At 54.5% G+C, this 12,209-nt stretch overlaps 4 non-coding genes across 4 annotated transcripts; all 4 read right to left on the reverse strand.

Annotated features, from left to right (window-relative positions):
- Positions 1 to 2,026: 2,026 nt before the first annotated feature.
- Positions 2,027 to 2,120, reverse strand: LOC130865700 (small nucleolar RNA SNORD116). Its single transcript, XR_009056247.1, has one exon. It is a non-coding gene; the product is annotated as a small nucleolar RNA SNORD116 (small nucleolar RNA).
- Positions 2,121 to 4,614: 2,494 nt separating this feature from the next.
- On the reverse strand, positions 4,615 to 4,708 carry LOC130865701 (small nucleolar RNA SNORD116). Its single transcript, XR_009056248.1, has one exon. It is a non-coding gene; the product is annotated as a small nucleolar RNA SNORD116 (small nucleolar RNA).
- A 2,494-nt stretch (positions 4,709 to 7,202) lies between these two features.
- LOC130865702 (small nucleolar RNA SNORD116) lies at positions 7,203 to 7,296 on the reverse strand. Its single transcript, XR_009056249.1, has one exon. It is a non-coding gene; the product is annotated as a small nucleolar RNA SNORD116 (small nucleolar RNA).
- Positions 7,297 to 9,810: 2,514 nt separating this feature from the next.
- On the reverse strand, positions 9,811 to 9,904 carry LOC130865703 (small nucleolar RNA SNORD116). The gene has a single exon (XR_009056250.1). It is a non-coding gene; the product is annotated as a small nucleolar RNA SNORD116 (small nucleolar RNA).
- Positions 9,905 to 12,209: the final 2,305 nt, after the last annotated feature.

A 12,209-nucleotide genomic window follows, 5' to 3' on the forward strand; every position in this document is an offset into this window, starting at 1 on the left:
CACTGGCTCTGGGAGGGCTTGGGCTGGTGGGTCTCAGTGGGACGATCGGGCAACAAGTGTTCTGCCAGCTCCCCTGCTCTGCCCAAACCCTCCAGCATGGTTTGCCAGACGACCGACAGCAAACTGGTCAAGTCTCAGGGCTTGCCCCGACCCTGGCACCCTGCGTGGCCTTGAAGGTGATATTTGGCCCTCTCTGCAGCCATTCCACAAATATCTGTCCGCCCGACGCATCCAGCTACTGCAACACCAGCAAGCATTCTCTCACTCAAAAAATAAATAAATAAATAAATAAATACATAAATAAATAAATAAATATCCTCAGAGGCTGCTCTGACTAAAGTCAGCCCGGAAACCAGCTCACTGGATTCACTAACAAGGTCACGCCCGCCTGGCATACTCAAGCTCAAGCCTCAGGACTCAGCTCTCTTTGGACATGTTCCCTGAGCAAACCTTGCCTCCTATTCCCTGACCAGGTCTGACAAACTGACAGCCAGGGCTACTGGCACCTGCAAACCTCTCTCTTGCTAATGCAAAGGGCCTGAGGTCAAAGTGCACTAAGCCTTCCCCACAGGACTTCACTCTAGGAGATGCTGTGCAGCCTAGCAAGGCAACACTTTCTTTGGAACTCTCGCTCTCCTTTTGGCCTTGTCTCTTTGTCTTTCTGTCTCTTTCTCCATTACCATCTCTGTCTCTATCTCCTTCTCTGACAGGGACGCCTCTGACTGGTTGCCGCCCTCTGACAGTCTCTCTTCATGGCAAGCCGAGTTCGAGAATCCTCCAATTTGGACTGCAAGCCTCAACACTGGGGTAATAGATGCAACCTCCTGTGGTACCGCAAGGGTAACCAGAAGAACCGGACATCTCCCCAGACACCTTGCAACGCCCAAGCCTTCTGATTGCCTGGAAAGCAACCTTGCAAGCACAAGCAGCTTTGGCAGACGCCCCTGCTCAATAGTAAGGCTCTCTAGCCAGCCTCGCTTGAACTACAAGCTGGCACCCCAAGGAATTTTGCCATGGGAGCCATGGCTGGACCCCAAACAGTCCCTTCTAGAAGAAAGCGACCCTGGTGAAGAATGCTATTCACAAATCTGGACCGTCCTGGCTTTGAGATTGGCCAGAGCCAAGGCAGGACCCCTAGTTTCATGGATCGGACAAAGGGACCTTCTCAAATTGGTCCTCCACCAGGAGCCATGCATGTGTGACCCTACTGTCAAGGCAAACGGCCTACCCCCCACCAAAGGCTTCCTGATTTCCAGTTTCGGCACAGCTCGGCACAACTCGGCACAACTCTTTGAGGCACGTGTAGGAAAGTCTCCTGTTTCTGCCAGTGACTTCTTGCCAAGAGCCCCAAGTCTGAGAGCACATAGCTGGGTGGAATGTGAGACTGGAGTTGGGGGGCTATGGAATCTGTCATCCCCCTCAAAGTTTTGGGCTTTGCCCTATCAGGACTGGGAACACTCCCTGAGTACCTTGAGTGTACCAAGCCACAGAATCTCTCTCTGTCTCCATCTATCCAACTCCCCATTGGATTCCAAGCAACAGAAGAGACCACGGCCGGATAGGCCTGAAGGAACCACGTCCCAGGTCGCATTCCCTGGGCAGCAGCTCACTTCACCTCGAATCCCTCTCAGCGGCTACTCTGTGGGGCTGCCACCAACCTGACAGCTTCCTTGGAGGTCTCCCCGCTGGGCCTGAACCTCCCAGTGACCGGGACAATGTTGAATGGACCTTCTTCCACCTGTTTCAGCTACACAGACTGCCATTGTTTGCAAGGGCCCTCCAGGAGCCAGAGCACCTAGCCACTCCCTCTCAGGATCTCAAGGAGGCAAGAGCAAGGAAAGATTCCCAGAGAGCCTCCAATATTCTGCCTAAACGTTGCCCATGACCGCTAGCAGAGCCGTGAAAGAACAAGGCCATCGCCATCGGGAGGGACTGAGTCAGGCCAGTGCTGGAGGAGGGCAGGAGCAGGGGAGTGGTTGGCAAGCCCGTATCCTACTCCCAGAGGACCTGGGTGACCCAAGGTGCAGGACCTCAGTCTCGATGAGAGCGGTGGTACTGAGTTTTCACTCATTTTGTTCAGCTTTTCCAAGGAATGATTGACTGGGAATCATCATCGATCCAAGCACGCTGGAGTGGCCTGGCCCAGAGACTTTCAGAGGTAGGTCTCCTCTCAAGCCAGGGTGGGTGTTGGGGAGTGCGAGAACTGCCCAGACGTGCCCCATCTGGGAAAGGGAGGTTGCAATGGGTCCATGCCTGGAAGGCGGGAGCACCTTGAGGACCTAAGTCTGCTAGAGGCGGGTGCAGACAGGTCTGGAGGCACGAATGGGCACACCTCGCAGCACCACCAAGACCCGACAATCGTCAGCTCGTGCTGGCAATTCATGGCATGCTTACCTTGGTCCTCTGGCCTTCTGCTGCAAGTCACCAACACCAGTGGACAAGAGTGCGGGCGGCTCAGTCTGCTGCCCTCAGCCGTAGGCATGGCCTGGGGTGCTGGGCCATTCTCTCTGCCCTGTGGCCATGCGTGCCACAGATGCAACACTGTGAAGACATAAAAGCACAGGCCCTCGTTACACTGGGAGCCATGACACTGGCTCTGGGAGGGCTTGGGCTGGTGGGTCTCAGTGGGACGATCGGGCAACAAGTGTTCTGCCAGCTCCCCTGCTCTGCCCAAACCCTCCAGCATGGTTTGCCAGACGACCGACAGCAAACTGGTCAAGTCTCAGGGCTTGCCCCGACCCTGGCACCCTGCGTGGCCTTGAAGGTGATATTTGGCCCTCTCTGCAGCCATTCCACAAATATCTGTCCGCCCGACGCATCCAGCTACTGCAACACCAGCAAGCATTCTCTCACTCAAAAAATAAATAAATAAATAAATAAATACATAAATAAATAAATAAATATCCTCAGAGGCTGCTCTGACTAAAGTCAGCCCGGAAACCAGCTCACTGGATTCACTAACAAGGTCACGCCCGCCTGGCATACTCAAGCTCAAGCCTCAGGACTCAGCTCTCTTTGGACATGTTCCCTGAGCAAACCTTGCCTCCTATTCCCTGACCAGGTCTGACAAACTGACAGCCAGGGCTACTGGCACCTGCAAACCTCTCTCTTGCTAATGCAAAGGGCCTGAGGTCAAAGTGCACTAAGCCTTCCCCACAGGACTTCACTCTAGGAGATGCTGTGCAGCCTAGCAAGGCAACACTTTCTTTGGAACTCTCGCTCTCCTTTTGGCCTTGTCTCTTTGTCTTTCTGTCTCTTTCTCCATTACCATCTCTGTCTCTATCTCCTTCTCTGACAGGGACGCCTCTGACTGGTTGCCGCCCTCTGACAGTCTCTCTTCATGGCAAGCCGAGTTCGAGAATCCTCCAATTTGGACTGCAAGCCTCAACACTGGGGTAATAGATGCAACCTCCTGTGGTACCGCAAGGGTAACCAGAAGAACCGGACATCTCCCCAGACACCTTGCAACGCCCAAGCCTTCTGATTGCCTGGAAAGCAACCTTGCAAGCACAAGCAGCTTTGGCAGACGCCCCTGCTCAATAGTAAGGCTCTCTAGCCAGCCTCGCTTGAACTACAAGCTGGCACCCCAAGGAATTTTGCCATGGGAGCCATGGCTGGACCCCAAACAGTCCCTTCTAGAAGAAAGCGACCCTGGTGAAGAATGCTATTCACAAATCTGGACCGTCCTGGCTTTGAGATTGGCCAGAGCCAAGGCAGAACCCCTAGTTTCATGGATCGGACAAAGGGACCTTCTCAAATTGGTCCTCCACCAGGAGCCATGCATGTGTGACCCTACTGTCAAGGCAAACGGCCTACCCCCCACCAAAGGCTTCCCGATTTCCAGTTTCGGCACAGCTCGGCACAACTCGGCACAACTCTTTGAGGCACGTGTAGGAAAGTCTCCTGTTTCTGCCAGTGACTTCTTGCCAAGAGCCCCAAGTCTGAGAGCACATAGCTGGGTGGAATGTGAGACTGGAGTTGGGGGGCTATGGAATCTGTCATCCCCCTCAAAGTTTTGGGCTTTGCCCTATCAGGACTGGGAACACTCCCTGAGTACCTTGAGTGTACCAAGCCACAGAATCTCTCTCTGTCTCCATCTATCCAACTCCCCATTGGATTCCAAGCAACAGAAGAGACCACGGCCGGATAGGCCTGAAGGAACCACGTCCCAGGTCGCATTCCCTGGGCAGCAGCTCACTTCACCTCGAATCCCTCTCAGCGGCTACTCTGTGGGGCTGCCACCAACCTGACAGCTTCCTTGGAGGTCTCCCCGCTGGGCCTGAACCTCCCAGTGACCGGGACAATGTTGAATGGACCTTCTTCCACCTGTTTCAGCTACACAGACTGCCATTGTTTGCAAGGGCCCTCCAGGAGCCAGAGCACCTAGCCACTCCCTCTCAGGATCTCAAGGAGGCAAGAGCAAGGAAAGATTCCCAGAGAGCCTCCAATATTCTGCCTAAACGTTGCCCATGACCGCTAGCAGAGCCGTGAAAGAACAAGGCCATCGCCATCGGGAGGGACTGAGTCAGGCCAGTGCTGGAGGAGGGCAGGAGCAGGGGAGTGGTTGGCAAGCCCGTATCCTACTCCCAGAGGACCTGGGTGACCCAAGGTGCAGGACCTCAGTCTCGATGAGAGCGGTGGTACTGAGTTTTCACTCATTTTGTTCAGCTTTTCCAAGGAATGATTGACTGGGAATCATCATCGATCCAAGCACGCTGGAGTGGCCTGGCCCAGAGACTTTCAGAGGTAGGTCTCCTCTCAAGCCAGGGTGGGTGTTGGGGAGTGCGAGAACTGCCCAGACGTGCCCCATCTGGGAAAGGGAGGTTGCAATGGGTCCATGCCTGGAAGGCGGGAGCACCTTGAGGACCTAAGTCTGCTAGAGGCGGGTGCAGACAGGTCTGGAGGCACGAATGGGCACACCTCGCAGCACCACCAAGACCCGACAATCGTCAGCTCGTGCTGGCAATTCATGGCATGCTTACCTTGGTCCTCTGGCCTTCTGCTGCAAGTCACCAACACCAGTGGACAAGAGTGCGGGCGGCTCAGTCTGCTGCCCTCAGCCGTAGGCATGGCCTGGGGTGCTGGGCCATTCTCTCTGCCCTGTGGCCATGCGTGCCACAGATGCAACACTGTGAAGACATAAAAGCACAGGCCCTCGTTACACTGGGAGCCATGACACTGGCTCTGGGAGGGCTTGGGCTGGTGGGTCTCAGTGGGACGATCGGGCAACAAGTGTTCTGCCAGCTCCCCTGCTCTGCCCAAACCCTCCAGCATGGTTTGCCAGACGACCGACAGCAAACTGGTCAAGTCTCAGGGCTTGCCCCGACCCTGGCACCCTGCGTGGCCTTGAAGGTGATATTTGGCCCTCTCTGCAGCCATTCCACAAATATCTGTCCGCCCGACGCATCCAGCTACTGCAACACCAGCAAGCATTCTCTCACTCAAAAAATAAATAAATAAATAAATAAATACATAAATAAATAAATAAATATCCTCAGAGGCTGCTCTGACTAAAGTCAGCCCGGAAACCAGCTCACTGGATTCACTAACAAGGTCACGCCCGCCTGGCATACTCAAGCTCAAGCCTCAGGACTCAGCTCTCTTTGGACATGTTCCCTGAGCAAACCTTGCCTCCTATTCCCTGACCAGGTCTGACAAACTGACAGCCAGGGCTACTGGCACCTGCAAACCTCTCTCTTGCTAATGCAAAGGGCCTGAGGTCAAAGTGCACTAAGCCTTCCCCACAGGACTTCACTCTAGGAGATGCTGTGCAGCCTAGCAAGGCAACACTTTCTTTGGAACTCTCGCTCTCCTTTTGGCCTTGTCTCTTTGTCTTTCTGTCTCTTTCTCCATTACCATCTCTGTCTCTATCTCCTTCTCTGACAGGGACGCCTCTGACTGGTTACCACCCTCTGACAGTCTCTCTTCATGGCAAGCCGAGTTCGAGAATCCTCCAATTTGGACTGCAAGCCTCAACACTGGGGTAATAGATGCAACCTCCTGTGGTACCACAAGGGTAACCAGAAGAACCGGACATCTCCCCAGACACCTTGCAACGCCCAAGCCTTCTGATTGCCTGGAAAGCAACCTTGCAAGCACAAGCAGCTTTGGCAGACGCCCCTGCTCAATAGTAAGGCTCTCTAGCCAGCCTCGCTTGAACTACAAGCTGGCACCCCAAGGAATTTTGCCATGGGAGCCATGGCTGGACCCCAAACAGTCCCTTCTAGAAGAAAGCGACCCTGGTGAAGAATGCTATTCACAAATCTGGACCGTCCTGGCTTTGAGATTGGCCAGAGCCAAGGCAGGACCCCTAGTTTCATGGATCGGACAAAGGGACCTTCTCAAATTGGTCCTCCACCAGGAGCCATGCATGTGTGACCCTACTGTCAAGGCAAACGGCCTACCCCCCACCAAAGGCTTCCCGATTTCCAGTTTCGGCACAGCTCGGCACAACTCGGCACAACTCTTTGAGGCACGTGTAGGAAAGTCTCCTGTTTCTGCCAGTGACTTCTTGCCAAGAGCCCCAAGTCTGAGAGCACATAGCTGGGTGGAATGTGAGACTGGAGTTGGGGGTCTATGGAATCTGTCATCCCCCTCAAAGTTTTGGGCTTTGCCCTATCAGGACTGGGAACACTCCCTGAGTACCTTGAGTGTACCAAGCCACAGAATCTCTCTCTGTCTCCATCTATCCAACTCCCCATTGGATTCCAAGCAACAGAAGAGACCACGGCCGGATAGGCCTGAAGGAACCACGTCCCAGGTCGCATTCCCTGGGCAGCAGCTCACTTCACCTCGAATCCCTCTCAGCGGCTACTCTGTGGGGCTGCCACCAACCTGACAGCTTCCTTGGAGGTCTCCCCGCTGGGCCTGAACCTCCCAGTGACCGGGACAATGTTGAATGGACCTTCTTCCACCTGTTTCAGCTACACAGACTGCCATTGTTTGCAAGGGCCCTCCAGGAGCCAGAGCACCTAGCCACTCCCTCTCAGGATCTCAAGGAGGCAAGAGCAAGGAAAGATTCCCAGAGAGCCTCCAATATTCTGCCTAAACGTTGCCCATGACCGCTAGCAGAGCCGTGAAAGAACAAGGCCATCGCCATCGGGAGGGACTGAGTCAGGCCAGTGCTGGAGGAGGGCAGGAGCAGGGGAGTGGTTGGCAAGCCCGTATCCTACTCCCAGAGGACCTGGGTGACCCAAGGTGCAGGACCTCAGTCTCGATGAGAGCGGTGGTACTGAGTTTTCACTCATTTTGTTCAGCTTTTCCAAGGAATGATTGACTGGGAATCATCATCGATCCAAGCACGCTGGAGTGGCCTGGCCCAGAGACTTTCAGAGGTAGGTCTCCTCTCAAGCCAGGGTGGGTGTTGGGGAGTGCGAGAACTGCCCAGACGTGCCCCATCTGGGAAAGGGAGGTTGCAATGGGTCCATGCCTGGAAGGCGGGAGCACCTTGAGGACCTAAGTCTGCTAGAGGCGGGTGCAGACAGGTCTGGAGGCACGAATGGGCACACCTCGCAGCACCACCAAGACCCGACAATCGTCAGCTCGTGCTGGCAATTCATGGCATGCTTACCTTGGTCCTCTGGCCTTCTGCTGCAAGTCACCAACACCAGTGGACAAGAGTGCGGGCGGCTCAGTCTGCTGCCCTCAGCCGTAGGCATGGCCTGGGGTGCTGGGCCATTCTCTCTGCCCTGTGGCCATGCGTGCCACAGATGCAACACTGTGAAGACATAAAAGCACAGGCCCTCGTTACACTGGGAGCCATGACACTGGCTCTGGGAGGGCTTGGGCTGGTGGGTCTCAGTGGGACGATCGGGCAACAAGTGTTCTGCCAGCTCCCCTGCTCTGCCCAAACCCTCCAGCATGGTTTGCCAGACGACCGACAGCAAACTGGTCAAGTCTCAGGGCTTGCCCCGACCCTGGCACCCTGCGTGGCCTTGAAGGTGATATTTGGCCCTCTCTGCAGCCATTCCACAAATATCTGTCCGCCCGACGCATCCAGCTACTGCAACACCAGCAAGCATTCTCTCACTCAAAAAATAAATAAATAAATAAATAAATAAATAAATAAATAAATAAATACATAAATAAATAAATAAATATCCTCAGAGGCTGCTCTGACTAAAGTCAGCCCGGAAACCAGCTCACTGGATTCACTAACAAGGTCACGCCCGCCTGGCATACTCAAGCTCAAGCCTCAGGACTCAGCTCTCTTTGGACATGTTCCCTGAGCAAACCTTGCCTCCTATTCCCTGACCAGGTCTGACAAACTGACAGCCAGGGCTACTGGCACCTGCAAACCTCTCTCTTGCTAATGCAAAGGGCCTGAGGTCAAAGTGCACTAAGCCTTCCCCACAGGACTTCACTCTAGGAGATGCTGTGCAGCCTAGCAAGGCAACACTTTCTTTGGAACTCTCGCTCTCCTTTTGGCCTTGTCTCTTTGTCTTTCTGTCTCTTTCTCCATTACCATCTCTGTCTCTATCTCCTTCTCTGACAGGGACGCCTCTGACTGGTTACCACCCTCTGACAGTCTCTCTTCATGGCAAGCCGAGTTCGAGAATCCTCCAATTTGGACTGCAAGCCTCAACACTGGGGTAATAGATGCAACCTCCTGTGGTACCACAAGGGTAACCAGAAGAACCGGACATCTCCCCAGACACCTTGCAACGCCCAAGCCTTCTGATTGCCTGGAAAGCAACCTTGCAAGCACAAGCAGCTTTGGCAGACGCCCCTGCTCAATAGTAAGGCTCTCTAGCCAGCCTCGCTTGAACTACAAGCTGGCACCCCAAGGAATTTTGCCATGGGAGCCATGGCTGGACCCCAAACAGTCCCTTCTAGAAGAAAGCGACCTTGGTGAAGAATGCTATTCACAAATCTGGACCGTCCTGGCTTTGAGATTGGCCAGAGCCAAGGCAGGACCCCTAGTTTCATGGATCGGACAAAGGGACCTTCTCAAATTGGTCCTCCACCAGGAGCCATGCATGTGTGACCCTACTGTCAAGGCAAACGGCCTACCCCCCACCAAAGGCTTCCCGATTTCCAGTTTCGGCACAGCTCGGCACAACTCGGCACAACTCTTTGAGGCACGTGTAGGAAAGTCTCCTGTTTCTGCCAGTGACTTCTTGCCAAGAGCCCCAAGTCTGAGAGCACATAGCTGGGTGGAATGTGAGACTGGAGTTGGGGGGCTATGGAATCTGTCATCCCCCTCAAAGTTTTGGGCTTTGCCCTATCAGGACTGGGAACACTCCCTGAGTACCTTGAGTGTACCAAGCCACAGAATCTCTCTCTGTCTCCATCTATCCAACTCCCCATTGGATTCCAAGCAACAGAAGAGACCACGGCCGGATAGGCCTGAAGGAACCACGTCCCAGGTCGCATTCCCTGGGCAGCAGCTCACTTCACCTCGAATCCCTCTCAGCGGCTACTCTGTGGGGCTGCCACCAACCTGACAGCTTCCTTGGAGGTCTCCCCGCTGGGCCTGAACCTCCCAGTGACCGGGACAATGTTGAATGGACCTTCTTCCACCTGTTTCAGCTACACAGACTGCCATTGTTTGCAAGGGCCCTCCAGGAGCCAGAGCACCTAGCCACTCCCTCTCAGGATCTCAAGGAGGCAAGAGCAAGGAAAGATTCCCAGAGAGCCTCCAATATTCTGCCTAAACGTTGCCCATGACCGCTAGCAGAGCCGTGAAAGAACAAGGCCATCGCCATCGGGAGGGACTGAGTCAGGCCAGTGCTGGAGGAGGGCAGGAGCAGGGGAGTGGTTGGCAAGCCCGTATCCTACTCCCAGAGGACCTGGGTGACCCAAGGTGCAGGACCTCAGTCTCGATGAGAGCGGTGGTACTGAGTTTTCACTCATTTTGTTCAGCTTTTCCAAGGAATGATTGACTGGGAATCATCATCGATCCAAGCACGCTGGAGTGGCCTGGCCCAGAGACTTTCAGAGGTAGGTCTCCTCTCAAGCCAGGGTGGGTGTTGGGGAGTGCGAGAACTGCCCAGACGTGCCCCATCTGGGAAAGAGAGGTTGCAATGGGTCCATGCCTGGAAGGCGGGAGCACCTTGAGGACCTAAGTCTGCTAGAGGCGGGTGCAGACAGGTCTGGAGGCACGAATGGGCACACCTCGCAGCACCACCAAGACCCGACAATCGTCAGCTCGTGCTGGCAATTCATGGCATGCTTACCTTGGTCCTCTGGCCTTCTGCTGCAAGTCACCAACACCAGTGGACAAGAGTGCGGGCGGCTCAGTCTGCTGCCCTCAGCCGTAGGCATGGCCTGGGGTGCTGGGCCATTCTCTCTGCCCTGTGGCCATGCGTGCCACAGATGCAACACTGTGAAGACATAAAAGCACAGGCCCTCGTTACACTGGGAGCCATGACACTGGCTCTGGGAGGGCTTGGGCTGGTGGGTCTCAGTGGGACGATCGGGCAACAAGTGTTCTGCCAGCTCCCCTGCTCTGCCCAAACCCTCCAGCATGGTTTGCCAGACGACCGACAGCAAACTGGTCAAGTCTCAGGGCTTGCCCCGACCCTGGCACCCTGCGTGGCCTTGAAGGTGATATTTGGCCCTCTCTGCAGCCATTCCACAAATATCTGTCCGCCCGACGCATCCAGCTACTGCAACACCAGCAAGCATTCTCTCACTCAAAAAATAAATAAATAAATAAATAAATAAATAAATACATAAATAAATAAATAAATATCCTCAGAGGCTGCTCTGACTAAAGTCAGCCCGGAAACCAGCTCACTGGATTCACTAACAAGGTCACGCCCGCCTGGCATACTCAAGCTCAAGCCTCAGGACTCAGCTCTCTTTGGACATGTTCCCTGAGCAAACCTTGCCTCCTATTCCCTGACCAGGTCTGACAAACTGACAGCCAGGGCTACTGGCACCTGCAAACCTCTCTCTTGCTAATGCAAAGGGCCTGAGGTCAAAGTGCACTAAGCCTTCCCCACAGGACTTCACTCTAGGAGATGCTGTGCAGCCTAGCAAGGCAACACTTTCTTTGGAACTCTCGCTCTCCTTTTGGCCTTGTCTCTTTGTCTTTCTGTCTCTTTCTCCATTACCATCTCTGTCTCTATCTCCTTCTCTGACAGGGACGCCTCTGACTGGTTACCACCCTCTGACAGTCTCTCTTCATGGCAAGCCGAGTTCGAGAATCCTCCAATTTGGACTGCAAGCCTCAACACTGGGGTAATAGATGCAACCTCCTGTGGTACCGCAAGGGTAACCAGAAGAACCGGACATCTCCCCAGACACCTTGCAAAGCCCAAGCCTTCTGATTGCCTGGAAAGCAACCTTGCAAGCACAAGCAGCTTTGGCAGACGCCCCTGCTCAATAGTAAGGCTCTCTAGCCAGCCTCGCTTGAACTACAAGCTGGCACCCCAAGGAATTTTGCCATGGGAGCCATGGCTGGACCCCAAACAGTCCCTTCTAGAAGAAAGCGACCCTGGTGAAGAATGCTATTCACAAATCTGGACCGTCCTGGCTTTGAGATTGGCCAGAGCCAAGGCAGGACCCCTAGTTTCATGGATCGGACAAAGGGACCTTCTCAAATTGGTCCTCCACCAGGAGCCATGCATGTGTGACCCTACTGTCAAGGCAAACGGCCTACCCCCCACCAAAGGCTTCCCGATTTCCAGTTTCGGCACAGCTCGGCACAACTCTTTGAGGCACGTGTAGGAAAGTCTCCTGTTTCTGCCAGTGACTTCTTGCCAAGAGCCCCAAGTCTGAGAGCACATAGCTGGGTGGAATGTGAGACTGGAGTTGGGGGGCTATGGAATCTGTCATCCCCCTCAAAGTTTTGGGCTTTGCCCTATCAGGACTGGGAACACTCCCTGAGTACCTTGAGTGTACCAAGCCACAGAATCTCTCTCTGTCTCCATCTATCCAACTCCCCATTGGATTCCAAGCAACAGAAGAGACCACGGCCGGATAGGCCTGAAGGAACCACGTCCCAGGTCGCATTCCCTGGGCAGCAGCTCACTTCACCTCGAATCCCTCTCAGCGGCTACTCTGTGGGGCTGCCACCAACCTGACAGCTTCCTTGGAGGTCTCCCCGCTGGGCCTGAACCTCCCAGTGACCGGGACAATGTTGAATGGACCTTCTTCCACCTGTTTCAGCTACACAGACTGCCATTGTTTGCAAGGGCCCTCCAGGAGCCAGAGCACCTAGCCACTCCCTCTCAGGATCTCAAGGAGGCAAGAGCAAGGAA

This window comes from Chionomys nivalis, chromosome 23, assembly GCF_950005125.1.
Source record: "Chionomys nivalis chromosome 23, mChiNiv1.1, whole genome shotgun sequence".
Classification (NCBI taxonomy): domain Eukaryota; kingdom Metazoa; phylum Chordata; class Mammalia; order Rodentia; family Cricetidae; genus Chionomys; species Chionomys nivalis.